Source organism: Arctopsyche grandis, chromosome 3 (genome assembly GCF_051622035.1).
Source record: "Arctopsyche grandis isolate Sample6627 chromosome 3, ASM5162203v2, whole genome shotgun sequence".
Taxonomy (NCBI): Eukaryota; Metazoa; Arthropoda; class Insecta; order Trichoptera; family Hydropsychidae; genus Arctopsyche; species Arctopsyche grandis.
The window spans coordinates 25557481-25571725 of NC_135357.1; the positions used below are offsets into that span (position 1 = coordinate 25557481).

Here is a 14245-nt window from a genome sequence, read left to right on the forward strand (position 1 = left end):
CATATGTATAATTTATTTAACATTAGCTGTATTACCCGGCTTCGCTCGGTATTTGTAATATAAGCCGCTTAAACATGACTAATCTAATAGTAAACATTTTATTAAATTTATTTGAATAGTTTTATTTTATATAAATTTATTTGAATACTTATTTGTTTTTTTATTAAATTGTCTGTCACGAACAAACAAACATATAAAGTAAGTCTCATAAAAAATTATATGTATACGAAATTATATGTATACCAGAATCCGGCGCCTGCGCCCCCGTGGCTGTGCCCCCCACGGCTGCACCCCTTAGAGCTTCGCCCCTGGCGCGAAGGTGGCTTCGCCCTCGGCGCCTTTGCCCCCGGGGACTTTGTACATACATACATACATGAAAAGTCTCTTTCGAAATTATATGTTAGATATGTTTAATAATACCGTTATATTTGAAAATGGTGGAAGTCCAATTTTTACTTCCAAAAACATTATTTCAGTTCGACCTAATACACAAATTGTTATCACTACTTTTAATTCGATATGCCCAGAATCTTGGAATGGCAGAATAAACTTATTACAGGCCACCAGTATTTTTATATATTGTAGAACGCAATACATTATCATATATTAATATCGCTATTCTGTATCTCTGTCTGTCTGTCTGTCTGAGATAACGCTAGCCGTACTATAATAGACGTTTCGATTCGACATACATATGTATGTACGTCACAGCCAAACCAATGCCAACAAAACGTATCAAATATACAATACAAATATAATAGCAAAAGAAAAAAACTTCTACATGTACTGTTTGCTACCAATGTTTCCTCTAGGCAAATAGACGGCGTTAAGTATCTGAGCGTTTACCGCCATCTATTGAAAATTTATTTAGTTAATTAATTTTTCTATTGGTGTTTTATATTGTTTATATGTAAGTAGGTAGGTTTTTTCATTTTTTTCATATTAAACAATTAAATTAAATATATTTAAAAGGTATTTGAAAAAAACACCTCGCTCGTATTTGAAAAAAAAAGCGAGGTGAAACTAAGAATAGCCTTACAATACAATAAATTGGTCTTTATAAATAGCAGCTCTGCAAGAAAAGCTAATTTTAATTAAAGCGAATGAATCCACTTCAGTCCCGTTGTTTCTTTACGGAACTGACTATGTAATGAAACATATTAGTACAAAAACTCAGACCGTATTCAAAATGGACATACACAAAACGTAACACATTTGTATCGGACAAAATATTTGTTTTGGCGATATTAAATTTTCGACGTGGCATTTTGCGGCGAGATTAATAGGCGCGTTTGGGGCCCTCGCGCGTGCCCTCATTTCGCGCCAAAATATAGGAACCGTTGGGAAGGGGTTGTTTCTCGTGTTTGAAATATTGTTGTTATCGATGTGAAACCCTTTAAGACCCCCTTCCCTTTTTCTCCCACCACGTCTTGACATGGGATTCAGGGGCTGAATCGTTTTGATCATTCGCGCGGCTCGAGCGTCGGCTTTTCGCGATTTATGATAAACGTCCGGCATAAACGCGAAACAAGCGCTTGTCCCGTGTTATTTTGCTAATAGCATATTGCCAGAAGTGGCCGTATTGCGGCCCGCGAACCGCATGTGGCTCTATCTGTTGTGCGTATATAAATTTACACAATATCAGCAACGGAGCAAAATAATACTTCTGTAAAAATGGTATTGTCTACCAGGTGGTTGTATGATTATTCCTCACAAGAGGATTGCCCACACAATTATTATTCACACTCTTATTGATCTCACAGAGAACATTTAGTAAAGAAGGCAATAATCGTGTGGGCACCCTTCTTGTGGGAAATAATCCATTCACATGAGCAGACTATGTAATTGGATTACGAAGAAATATCTGGAGGACCGCGTTTCGATTGATAATGAGGGAGGAGCAGTTCATATTCATTGAAATTTGGTAGTTTAATTTCTTAAATACATATTATAAGTTATATTGAAGTCAAGAAAATTAATAGATTTTCAGGTCAAAAAAAAGAACAATTAAAAAATAAAAATCATCTATGTATAAATTTGATAAAGAAATTTGCAGTATTTTTATAAATCAGCAAATTTGTGATGCTGAAAACTCAAAATTTGCGAGAAATGGGACAAGGTTGCCAATTTCTTGGACCCAATTTAAAGAAATTAGAAAAAATGGCAAACTCTAATAGGAAATGATCAACCTGGAGTCACATATCCAGCAGCACTGTGCAGGGATTTAAGCCCTGACCACTCGGTTGATAGCATTTAAATTATAATCACTGATCTATGCTACTTACATATAATTGTACAGTACAAACATGCAAAAAAACCCATTTCATTGTATTGGATTTAATTAAAATAATTAAATATAATATTTCAAATATAATAAATATTTACAAATTGAATTTCTTTATACTATTATGCATTTATGTACATATGTATGTATGCTCAAAAATATTAATACATCAATATTTTCATTCACATGAAATCTATTCAATATATTCGTTCCAACGATTTCTCTAGAATAATAAGGTATCTTTATGGATACATATGTACATACATATATGTACATATGTATACCATAGGATATTTGGCTACCCTCGATATGTATTTTGTCTGCTCGAATATCCGTTTTCACAAGGCAGGGCTTGTGACGATAGTATTATAGTAATAAATATAATGCTTCGTAGAAGTAATATTATAAATAGACTCGTGTTTACACCAACTAAGTATACATATGTATTGACAAGTGCGATGGAATTTATCGAAAGCATCTACTATCAACTTTGAAATTGGATGCGAGGAGGTCCCATCAACGTCTGCCTGTCACGCGCGCCTCGACAGTTTGAGAAACGCTTGCGCATTTTTTTACGTCGCTAAGAAATGGAAAGTCGCTGAAGCATCCGGGGGTGAAAATTTCCCGAAATTTGACAGTCACCGTAGTACCGTGTGCACAAAAATAAATAAATACCTTTTATCCAAAACACTCCATGGATGATTGGCAGATCTGGAACAAAATGAAATATTATTATTATTTATTGTTCAGTATCTGGAAGACATTTATATTTCACGGTAAAGTGCCGAAGACGTAAGTAATTATATTAAAAAAGCAAATGTAAAAAAAAGAGAGAGACGGGTCGTTTTTTTTATTTTATTTTCTATTGTTTATTTATTTCATTCCATTCGCTTTATTAGCTTATTTTAAATTCGTTGAGATCAACCTGTTAATAAACTACTTGAATGAAGTATTTCTAAAGTCAAAACTATTTAATTAGTTTAGTCAAATACATAGCTCGGTGGTTGCGTTAATGCTAACCACCTAGAGGTTGCCGGGTTCATTCCCGTGGGTTGACCTTGATTAAAATGAATCTATTCCGAGTATAATCTGTTGTACTGATGGTCAGACTTGGATATTTGTGACTCCAAGTCGATCGATTCCTATCTGAGTTTGCGAATTTATGTGATTTCATTGTTGAAACTGTTCCTTCATCAAATTTGCATAACCATCCTACTCACTATGTCACCACTATTTGAATATGATTACAACATTTATCTATATATATAAAAATCAATGTTTGTCTGTCTGTCTGTCTCAAATAAGCTCCTAAACCACTGAACCGATTACGATGGAAAAAACCTCTTAATAATAATATTCGTAGTTACGGTTTTATCGACGTAAAAGTATGAAGCACCAGTGTGTAGTTAAGGAAATGTGTACTTTGGTAACTAACTTGCGCGTGCGCTGCCAACCCTTACATTACATACCACTCATATCAACCTTACATTACGTAACACTCATAACAATCCTACATATATATAAAAATCAATGTTTGTCTGTCACGTATGCGTTCCTATACCGTACTATAATTTCATTTGATTTTTAAGTATTAATTTGAAACAGAAACATTCACTTTTCGAAACGCATCGAGAAACGGGAACGGGAACGGGAATTGCATGCGTTATTGTACGATGGGACAATGGAACTCCCAGGATTTATTGTATGCATGTCCGGGAAGCTTACTATGAAAAAAATCGGCCAAAAATGGGAACAGAAACGGAAAAACGGGAATGAGTGGCATTGCAACGCAATAATTTCAAATGTTTTCGGGTCGCGACATGCGTTGTTAGGGTAAAATAAACAAATAATTGAATAATTTCATATGTGTTCGATGCCTGCGTTTTTCCGAAAGTTGGAAACGGGAACGAGAACGATAACAGGAACGGGACGAGAACGGGAATGGGAACGGGAACGGGAATTGCATGCGTTATTGTGGCATTGCAAGCATGCCGGGTTCAGCTAGTAATCTATACATTTATATATGTCCATAAATATGTAAAAGTCTAATACCATAGATGTCGCGCTCAAGGGCGACCCGTAATGACATCGTCATAATTTATTAAAAAAAAAACATTAACTCGTCTTCAGAAAGGCAAAATTTCATGAAAATCATTTTTACAAGAACTATTATTACATGTATATCATGGAATATAATCCATGAAAATAAATTGAAAAGTTAATACTAAATAAAAAATAAATTTTATTTACAATTACATGTCAGAAGCTAAGCTGAAGTTGTAAAGCTTTTCAAAAAAACCATCAGGCATCTCAAATGTGACTCACTTAGCATGAACGTTTCGTTTAAATCTGGACTAGATTTACAAAAAGTGTGGTACTACATATGTTGGTCAATTATCAATTGAATTAGTAAACAATAAAATTGGCTTACAAAATGGAATGAGCGACTAGTCGAATTAATAAAACTCCAACAATTTTGTTGTACTTGAATTATATGTATGTATGTATGTAAGTATGTACTTCTGAGAGTGTCAAAGGCATGCGAACGAACTGCGAAAAATGGGCGTTGGAATGTTAAAGAATTAGAGGAATTTTCATCTAGCAGTTAATGACGGTAAAATATCACTAATAATTATGACAAAATTAAAATTCTAACCGAGCATAAATATAGGGCAAATCAGCAACATCTTTCCTAATGTCCAAAAAGTCGAAAGTGAAAACAAATCAAATTACAAAATACACACAAACAAATCCCAAATGAGCCAACGCACGTCCAACTGCTGAATACTGAGGAGCGTGCGTGCCGAGAATGCCAAAATCTGTCCCATGCACTCCTGAGACGCGCATTCCGCACGATTTACTCGTCCAGCTGACCGATATTTCTCAGTGCACACTGTAGATTTGCCATTAGGGTGCGTCTAAACCACAATGTCGTACGTGCTCGGAATGAGGACCAGATTGATGCCGAACGTCGCTCATCCGGTCGAAGATCCTAAATTGAGAACTTAATAAATTCAAATATTGTAATGTATTTCTAAAGAAATACATGTAGGATTTTTTATATTTGATTTAAATTAAAATCAAATCGAACGTCTTTGAATAAAGTGCGAAGAACATTGAGAAGGCGGGTTTCGTGGAACGTGCATTTCCAAGTGACTCACACAAACTTTCATTTACGAAATGTCGAATTTAAAATTCAACGTAAACTCTGTAAAATATCTAAACGTAAAGCAAACGACCTCAGCAATCATGCTATTGTATAATAATGACCACACTTTTAAGTGTTTGTATTCCTGAAACGGATTATTACCTTACTAAATGCTTTATCACTTTTTATCATTTTGCAATGTTAGGCTATTGATCCACATCGATGTTTGAAAACAATGAATAATAGAAAATGATTTATTATTTACTGATTATGAACCATTGAATACAAATACGATATTGTTTCAATATCATTATTTGTTATTATTTTTTCGGATTTTCAAACTACATATGTATGTACAATCGATCCTGTTATAACGCAATAGATCGGTTCAGCAAAAATGCATAAGAAATGTAACATTAAAACGATAAGAGAAAAATTATGATAAATAGCCTGAATCATATTTTATTACAGTTTAACTATGTATGTACTATGTATAATGGTTCCAAATTCTGACTAAATTCATTCACCATCCACTGCTGGATGAAGTCCTTTCAAACACGCTTCCATTTGTTTCCGTTTTGCGCAACTTTCATACAAACAGCAGCGTGGACTATTGGTTAGCAATGTTAGCATATTATGCTTTCAAGCAGAGTGGTCATGGTTCGATTCCCATTATTAGCTGCTGGCCAAACCTTGGTTTGTGACTTCAGGTCGATCTTTTCCTATCAGAGTTTGCCAATATTTCTGAAACGGTTCTTGTAAAATTGACAATCTCTCTTGCAAATGTCAAGTTATTCAGCGTCTTGAAAAATTTCTCCATAGTTGTCACTGTACATGATGTTTGTATGATTTCGCATTGTATAAATGCTTGTAATGATTTTATTGATCGTATTGTATCTGTATTAGTACACTCGTCTCTTTGGAGCGATCGGTAAAGGCGAGTATAGATGTTCGATTGAAATAAAAAATAAAATCTCCCCCACAATTGTTTTCTAATATCGTCCACCCATTTCATTGCAGCCTTCCTTTCACTATCTTACATTCTTTCGGGTACCATTCGAGCACTTCCATTGTCCACCTTTCGTCCATTTTTATAATTATGTAACCTCATAGCAATCTCATAGCAAACAGCCGAGCATACATCTCCTTCCAACTTAAATAAATTACAATTTACACTATACATACAATTAGCAATACAATGATCAACAGTGTTAAAACTTATAGTTGGTCCGCTGTAGGAAGACACTAAGGAAAAACGTATTTGTTGGCCCTTACTCTCAATCAATATCATTTCGTACGGACAATAGAAAATTGTACATGCTAAATACTATTAGTCGAAATGCAGTGTAAGGGACAGCATGTATGTGCGTTTTACCTCAGTGTATTCCTACAGCGGATTGACTATAGACAGAATATGAGCAATTTGTATAAAATATTGATGTAATATTATGTAAATATTGAATCTTGCGGTATAATGAAGTATAATGTATAAACTATATTTGATTTAATGATATCAGTCTGAGGATTTTACTTTATTCAGCCGACTAGGGTAGTAACAACAGGTACAATATCTGTAGAGCATGATGACCCAGAAATGGTGAAGAGGAGCAAATCAGCTCAATATGCAAAAGAGCGAAACTTCGATGGAAGCCGGTTCTAATATTAGCACAAAATATGTTCACCACGAGAATTTTGATTACCAGATCAAATCTTAGATAAGGGAAAAGAAATTAAATACATAATATATGTAATGATTAATTAAAAAAGTGCTTATGTAGTAAATCAAAAGTTGATAATAATAACTACATACATACATATACATTCAAGATGATAAAGAAAGTATTAAAAGGTCGTTAAACAATCATTGCCGTCCTTATCAAAAATTTTCAAGAATTTTTATAATGGTTGATGACCTTCCAAACTCAATATCCTAATTAGTATGCTCACCAGTACTGTCAGTGTTTCAAGGGCGGTTTTTAAAGACACATATTTTCCATCATCTCCACACACACTCTCATTTTTGTGAATAGACGAAAAGCGTTGATTACACATGTATTCGCATAAATAGCACCGTCAAAACTGAACCAGCTAAATGCAAATGAAGAATTATTCTGTTCACGTATCGCCAGCCTCGCTCCTTCCCGGTGGCGCTGCGCCGGTACCACATAATTTCACAATCGGATGGCCGAATCAATTCCAATGTCACGCCAGCAAAATACGGCCTTATCATCTGATGAATATCGATAGCAGAAAGATACGAAAGATCTGTCGCAAGCGGCGAAAGTGTGTGGGTTCATACCTGGAACTGGAACACTATCGCTTGCTTATAAAAACGGTGTACGAATAGAAGACAATCAGTTGACAGATCGACACGTCCAAATCACACAATAATCAAAATGAAGGTAGCACTGAGCATTTTGATAGGCCTGGTGGCAGCAACCAGCGCGGAAGCACCCAGATTTAGATCAAACAACAGATTCTTAGCAAGACAGCAGGCTGCTGAAGCTCCCTATGCTCCATCAGGATGGAAACCAGCTGGACCATCATTCACATTACCCACAGAACAACGACCTTCCCCTTCAAACGACTATGGAACTCCAGGCCAATCGTACGGAACTCCAGAACAACCCAACGAACCTTCAACCGAACCGGAATCTGTGTCGGAATCAGACGTAGAAAACGTTGCAACTGCAATTGCAACTGCTGTCGCCAAAGGAGAGAGATTAACCAAACCCAAAAGTGAAAAATTAACAGAAGCTAAAGAACCCGAATCTACTAGTGCCAGTCCTTTCTACTATATCATATCAGGATCTCCATATCAAAAGTTTGTCCTAGCTGCACCTTCAACAAATCTGCAGTACCTCTCTAAGCTTCAAGCTCAACCTGCTACTTCGCCTTATATCATCTACTCTCCCCAATATTATATATGAAAAGTATTTGGGGAAAACATATGTATGTTGAAGATATGTGAGTCTGTTAGTGAGCATCCCTACCTATGTAGAGTCAATTAATCATGTCCAAGTAACCGTTATTAATGGTGTTTCTATGGTAAACTCAAGTTCTTATTTTAATAAAATTAATGTTTGATAGGAATTTACCATTTGTGTGTTTAGATTTATTTTATGTTATGTAAATGAATACCGTTTGTAAATATAGTTATAACATAATATAAGCTTGAATAAATGTTTAAAAAAATTAACTAATTTGTAAAATTGTAAGTATTATATGTACATAATATACATATATACATAATTTAATCATACGTGAATAATCCTTTAAATACCCACTAAAAAAAACCCTTATACTATGTACATTTTTTTTCTAAGCTAATCGCGTTTGATTGCAGACATATGTGTACAAATATAAAAAGTATCTCAATAACTTGAATCTCAATTTCATTGGATTCAATATGATAAGAACTAATAATAATTCAACATGATATGATAATGTAGTCAAAATAAACACAATAAACACGCACGATTCGTTAATTTTAGAAAGTATATTATATACATATGTATGTATGTACATCCATATGATAAATTAATTAGGTATACTGAATATAATATATAATTTAATTTCCTTTGAAATATCAAGCGTTTATTCCTACTCTTCATTTTTATTTAAAAAATCTTAAATCCAATTATAATCCCAACTGGGAACACTCTCCACTTCCAGTTTCATACGAAATTTGCGATCATATTAATGGGTCTACAAACACGGTTAGATTAAAATTAATGAAATGGAAAATAAAATATCTACAAAGTAAACACACACAGCATACATAGTAGCTATGTAATATTCGCAATTTGGTAAAGTAGCATGTTAATATCATATTATACATAAATTAATTGGAAACCATTTCAGTAAATGAGTGTTGTAATATTGACTTAGTGTTTACTTTTTGATTAAACCACAATATCTACTTACATATGTGTATTTTACTTCAAAAGTAAATACTACTTTTTGACTATGAAAACATTCTGATGGGATATATGTATATATATATATATATATATATATATATATATATATATATATATATATATACATACATATATACATATGAGCATACTTCGTATATTTATTCTGAAAAAAAAATATAATACTATAAATTAGCAAATGTAGTGATATATTGTATAATACATATGATACAATACCATGTTGAACATACTTTATATTCAAAGCATACGATTTCTAGTTCCTGTCTAGTCAACAATTCTTACTGAACAATCTGTTTTAAAAGCAAAAGTCATCATCGACAATGACTCACATACAAAAACGGTGATTTTCATAATGGATATTTGGTACCTCGACACCGACCAATAAAGTGATGACTAATTCATTCTTAACTGTTTTCACTAACCATCCCCATTTTTTATAAATATATGGGTCATTATAATTGAAAGTGGCATAAATCTGCTCTTGATTTCCAGAAACGTCTCCCAAAACATTAAATATGATATTTTGCGTTTAACAATATTAATAAGAGGCAAATTTTTTCTTGAATTGTAATCGTAAGTGAAACGTAAAAGAGGTTTGTAAAAATTACTGGTTTGCTAGTAATACTTTTATTCTGCTTTTCTGAAATTTGATATATCGAATTAAAATAAGTGATAACAAATTAGGAATTTAACTAAAAAGAAATATTGTTTATGGCACTGAAAATTGGACTTTCATCACTTTCAAATATAACGGCTCATATGTATTATATGTATGTTAATATATTATATACATAGGTAGTTTGTATTGACTCCCAATCATGTGTGAGTATCGTTTCTTACAATTAACTGAGATTTTGAGAAAGAATTTCATTACATACATAAGATGAAAACCTTAAATACAAATACAAATAAATACATACAAAAATAAGTTTCTTATTGTGGAATGAAAATGCTCAGACGGCTTAACTTAAAGCTTTATTTATATAAGAAATAATAATTAATATAAGAACTTCGACTATTTTCAATGATATTTAATCTACAAATTACAAAACAAGAAAGAAGATCCTAAGGAAAGTTTCGGAGCATGTTTATTTATCTTTTAGGGCTAGATTGTTGGATAACTTGCGTCTTGGAACTTATCCCCTGTAGCAAATTTCAGAAATCGCTTATCATAATCGTATGCATTTGCAGTGATTTCTTCTGATGTTACGCAAATAATCCTACCATTTTTACTTTATCATTCAAATTCGATCATTTGAAAATTCGATCTCGAGATTTTGACTGATTCGAACTCATAATCGATTACTGATCAAGTTTTCATGATTTAGAAAAAATGTGTTTGTGTTTCTGTGCATTTTGAGGATTTTTTTTTATTACAATATGTACATACTTTCACAATTTAAAGGTTGAATTCACATATTAGTGAACGGGGTAATAATACCGATAGATATTTCAACGAATTTTCCAGGTCAGTTCCTTCTAAAACCTCCACGATATATGTACTATACAATATTTCAATTTTAATACGATGATACGATCCAGTTTGTAAATGATTAATATGCATCGCGCGCTCACTAGCTCTTGCACTAGTGCACCCAACCGTGCGATCGATTGCACAACTCGGCACATTTTTGGCTCCAGATCGCCAATCGTCAACCATTTGCACGCGTCGATTCTGAAGGACCATAAAAACGAGTCCTTTCTTGGATTTAAAATTTCACAAGGCACCGAAAAACGACCGGTGAACCGTGCCAGGGCCGAAATATCGAAGACCTCTCGGTGTGAATTACACATGCGTAGCGTAGCGCAAAGTTAATATTCCCAGATGTGGTAGGCAACCTTCGTCGGACAAAGGCATCAATGGGACATTAGCTGAAGTCAGACCATTATAAAAGACATGGCAAATTCGTTCTGGTCATCAGTCAACCGAAGACGACACAAGTAAAATGAAGTGTTTCACAGTTGTCGTGTTGTGTGCTCTCGTTGGTTCATCTCTGGCCGAAGCGCCGAGATACAGATCTGCCCGTTTGCGGTCTGGATTCTCAGCTCGGCAAGAAGTTGAAGCAACCACTCCCAAAGAAGAAGACGCTCCCTATCCGGCAGCTGGCGCTCCTTACCCACCATCCGGTTGGAAACCGACAGGACAAGCTTTCGAACTACCCACGGGAAAAGTTGACGAAGCAACTGCACCAGATGACGCTTACGGCACTCCAGTTGAAGTATATGGAGCACCCAGCAGCGCCTACGGTCCACCGACCACACCAGCTGGAGAAGAAACCACGACAGATCTAGGCGATGGATTTACCGTAGATCCTGAAGCTGAAATAGTGACCGAGCCTCCAGCAGCCAGCGGAAGACTGAGGAGATTGCCGAAAAGTCAACGACTCGTACAGAGAAACCAAGAAGAAAGCGCTTTCTACATTCTGCTGCCTGATAACACTCTGCAAAGGATCGAAGTGAGACCAAGTGGAGCTCGTATCAACAACAACTTCAACGCTAAAATTTTGCAAGTACCACAAGTCAGAAGCCCAGTTCAGTTCATTCGCCCTCAGAATCCTCGTTTCTAATAAGTAGAACGCCATATTGTTATAGGAATGGTTCACTTTATATATGTATAATTTAATATTTTGAAATTGGTTTAAATATAATATATTCATTGAATCTACATATGTATGTATGTTTATATATTTTCCCTTTCCAATTTTACTGATTTATCTTGATACATTTCAATGAGTCCGCTTTCCAAAGCTTGAATACCCCTTTATATGGGTACATACATATATAATTTATTAAAATATATACATATACATATATATATATATATATATATATATATATACGAAACGTGCTTCTAGTCTTTAAGCGTTGTCAAAATTACAGTCACGTGGATATTTCCGTGCAATATAATGAAAGGTTGTGCGTGTACCGTACAATAGATTTATTTTGAAAAAATATAAACACATGTACATATGTGTTAACATCAATAGACGTCATTTAAGCCACTTAAGATTCAATATATGAGCTAGATAAGAGATCCCCAATCTAGAAAATTATAATAATGGAAAAAAAGCATTGCGATCATCATCTTAACCTGCTTACTAATTATTTTCGTCTCTTTTACCAAAAGATGCATAAGATGTTTTTTTTATATCTTTTTGATTATGTCAATTACAATTTGATAGTTAATGGTAAAAGAAGAATTTAAAAATAAAAGCTTTTAAAAATTAAAAGAGATCTAACACTCAATGAATAAAGTGCAATTTCACCTTAAAATTATTCTAAATTAAAATTCAAAACATGTTAACAAACTATTGTGTCATATGTATATTTACATAGATTGGCGATATGAACATATGATGATTTTCTAATAAAAGGATGTATGTAAAAAGTATCATCTTTATCTATTGCTCGTATTTAGAATCAAATTGACTGCATCACAAAAAAAAATCATTATGTGAGGGGACTGCCAAAGGTGCCATGTCGAAAAAAGTTTTAAACCGCTGAACCGATGAAGAAACTAAAAATGAATTTTAATTCTAATGATATTATGTTTAATGAATTTTGCATGCCAAATATAATTTAATCATGTAGATCAGGCCTGGGCAAACCGCGGCGCGCGAGCAAAATTAAAAAAACTTTACTTTTTTCTGATCTAAAATTTTTTTTTTTTATTTGTTAAATGTTTTATCGTTTCTGACATAAGATACAATTCGAATTTGGGCCAAACTAGACTACAAACTTTAATAAGCAATTATCAACAATATTAGAATCGATCACATGGTACTCGATAGCTCTCGACGACAGTAATGATCGAAAAGATACCGCACTGTTATTAATTTTCATACGCGGATGTAGTTCTAAATTTGAAATTATTGAAGAGCTTTTGTCATCGGAATCACTTAAAGATCAAACAACAGGAGCTGATATTTTGGAAAAAATTGTTAATTGCTAAAAAAAATATAATTTACAATGGAACAAAATGGTAAGCATAACAACTGACGGAGCACCAAGTTTGACCATTCAAGAAAATCCAGAATAAAATTTGCGAAAATTGTCCTGATTACAATTTAATTATAATTCATTGTATTATATGTACATCAAAAATTATTGTACAAAAATGTGTTAAAATTTGAACTTGTGACATCTTGTATTATTAAACTTGTAAATTTAATACGATCGAGTGGCTTGAAACACAGACAATTCATTGCTTTTCTTTAATATATTGAATCTGAGTTCACAGATATTATTTATCATAATCATATTTGATGGCTTAGCCTAGGAAAAATACTTTGGCGAGTATGGGATACAAAAGAAGAAATCGTTCTATTTTTAAAAATGAAAAATATTATCGACTTTCCTGAATTACCTGATAATGACATAATTTTGCATTTACTTTGGACATTGTGACACATTTAAATTCTTTCAACACAGTGTTCCAAGGGGAAAATTTATATGTCCATGATATGGTGAAAAGTTTGAATGGATTTAAATTAAAACTAAAACTGTTTCTTCACCATTTATTTATAAAACGGGTAGACCATTTTAAGCCATGAAATTCCTGAAGATACCAGAAATTATCAACGATTTAAATAATCAACAAATTATCAACCTACATATTCAAATTATCAACCTACATATCAACAAACATTTTCAATCGTGAATATCAATAAAAATTCTTTACAATCAAGCATTACAGATGTAAATTTACAAGCATTTTTAAGAATTTCAACTACAAAATTTTCTCCTGAAATTTAAAAACTGTTAAAGATGTAAAACAGTTTCATTCGTCAAATTAAATTATTTTTTTGTATGAAATTAAAAAAAAATGTTTTAATTCCTTTCGCGATAGTGAATAATGTATGTATTTCTAAA

General features: G+C 33.4%; 1 protein-coding gene across 1 annotated transcript in view; it reads right to left on the minus strand.

Moving 5' to 3' along the window:
* The window catches only part of gogo (thrombospondin-1 like protein golden goal), a 230965-nt gene that overhangs the window by 112774 nt on the left and 103946 nt on the right, over positions 1 to 14245 (minus strand). Inside the window, exon 4 of the mRNA XM_077427072.1 lies at positions 2960 to 2995. The gene's annotated coding sequence lies outside the window, so the exon portion shown is untranslated. The remainder of the gene's footprint in view (positions 1 to 2959; positions 2996 to 14245) is intronic.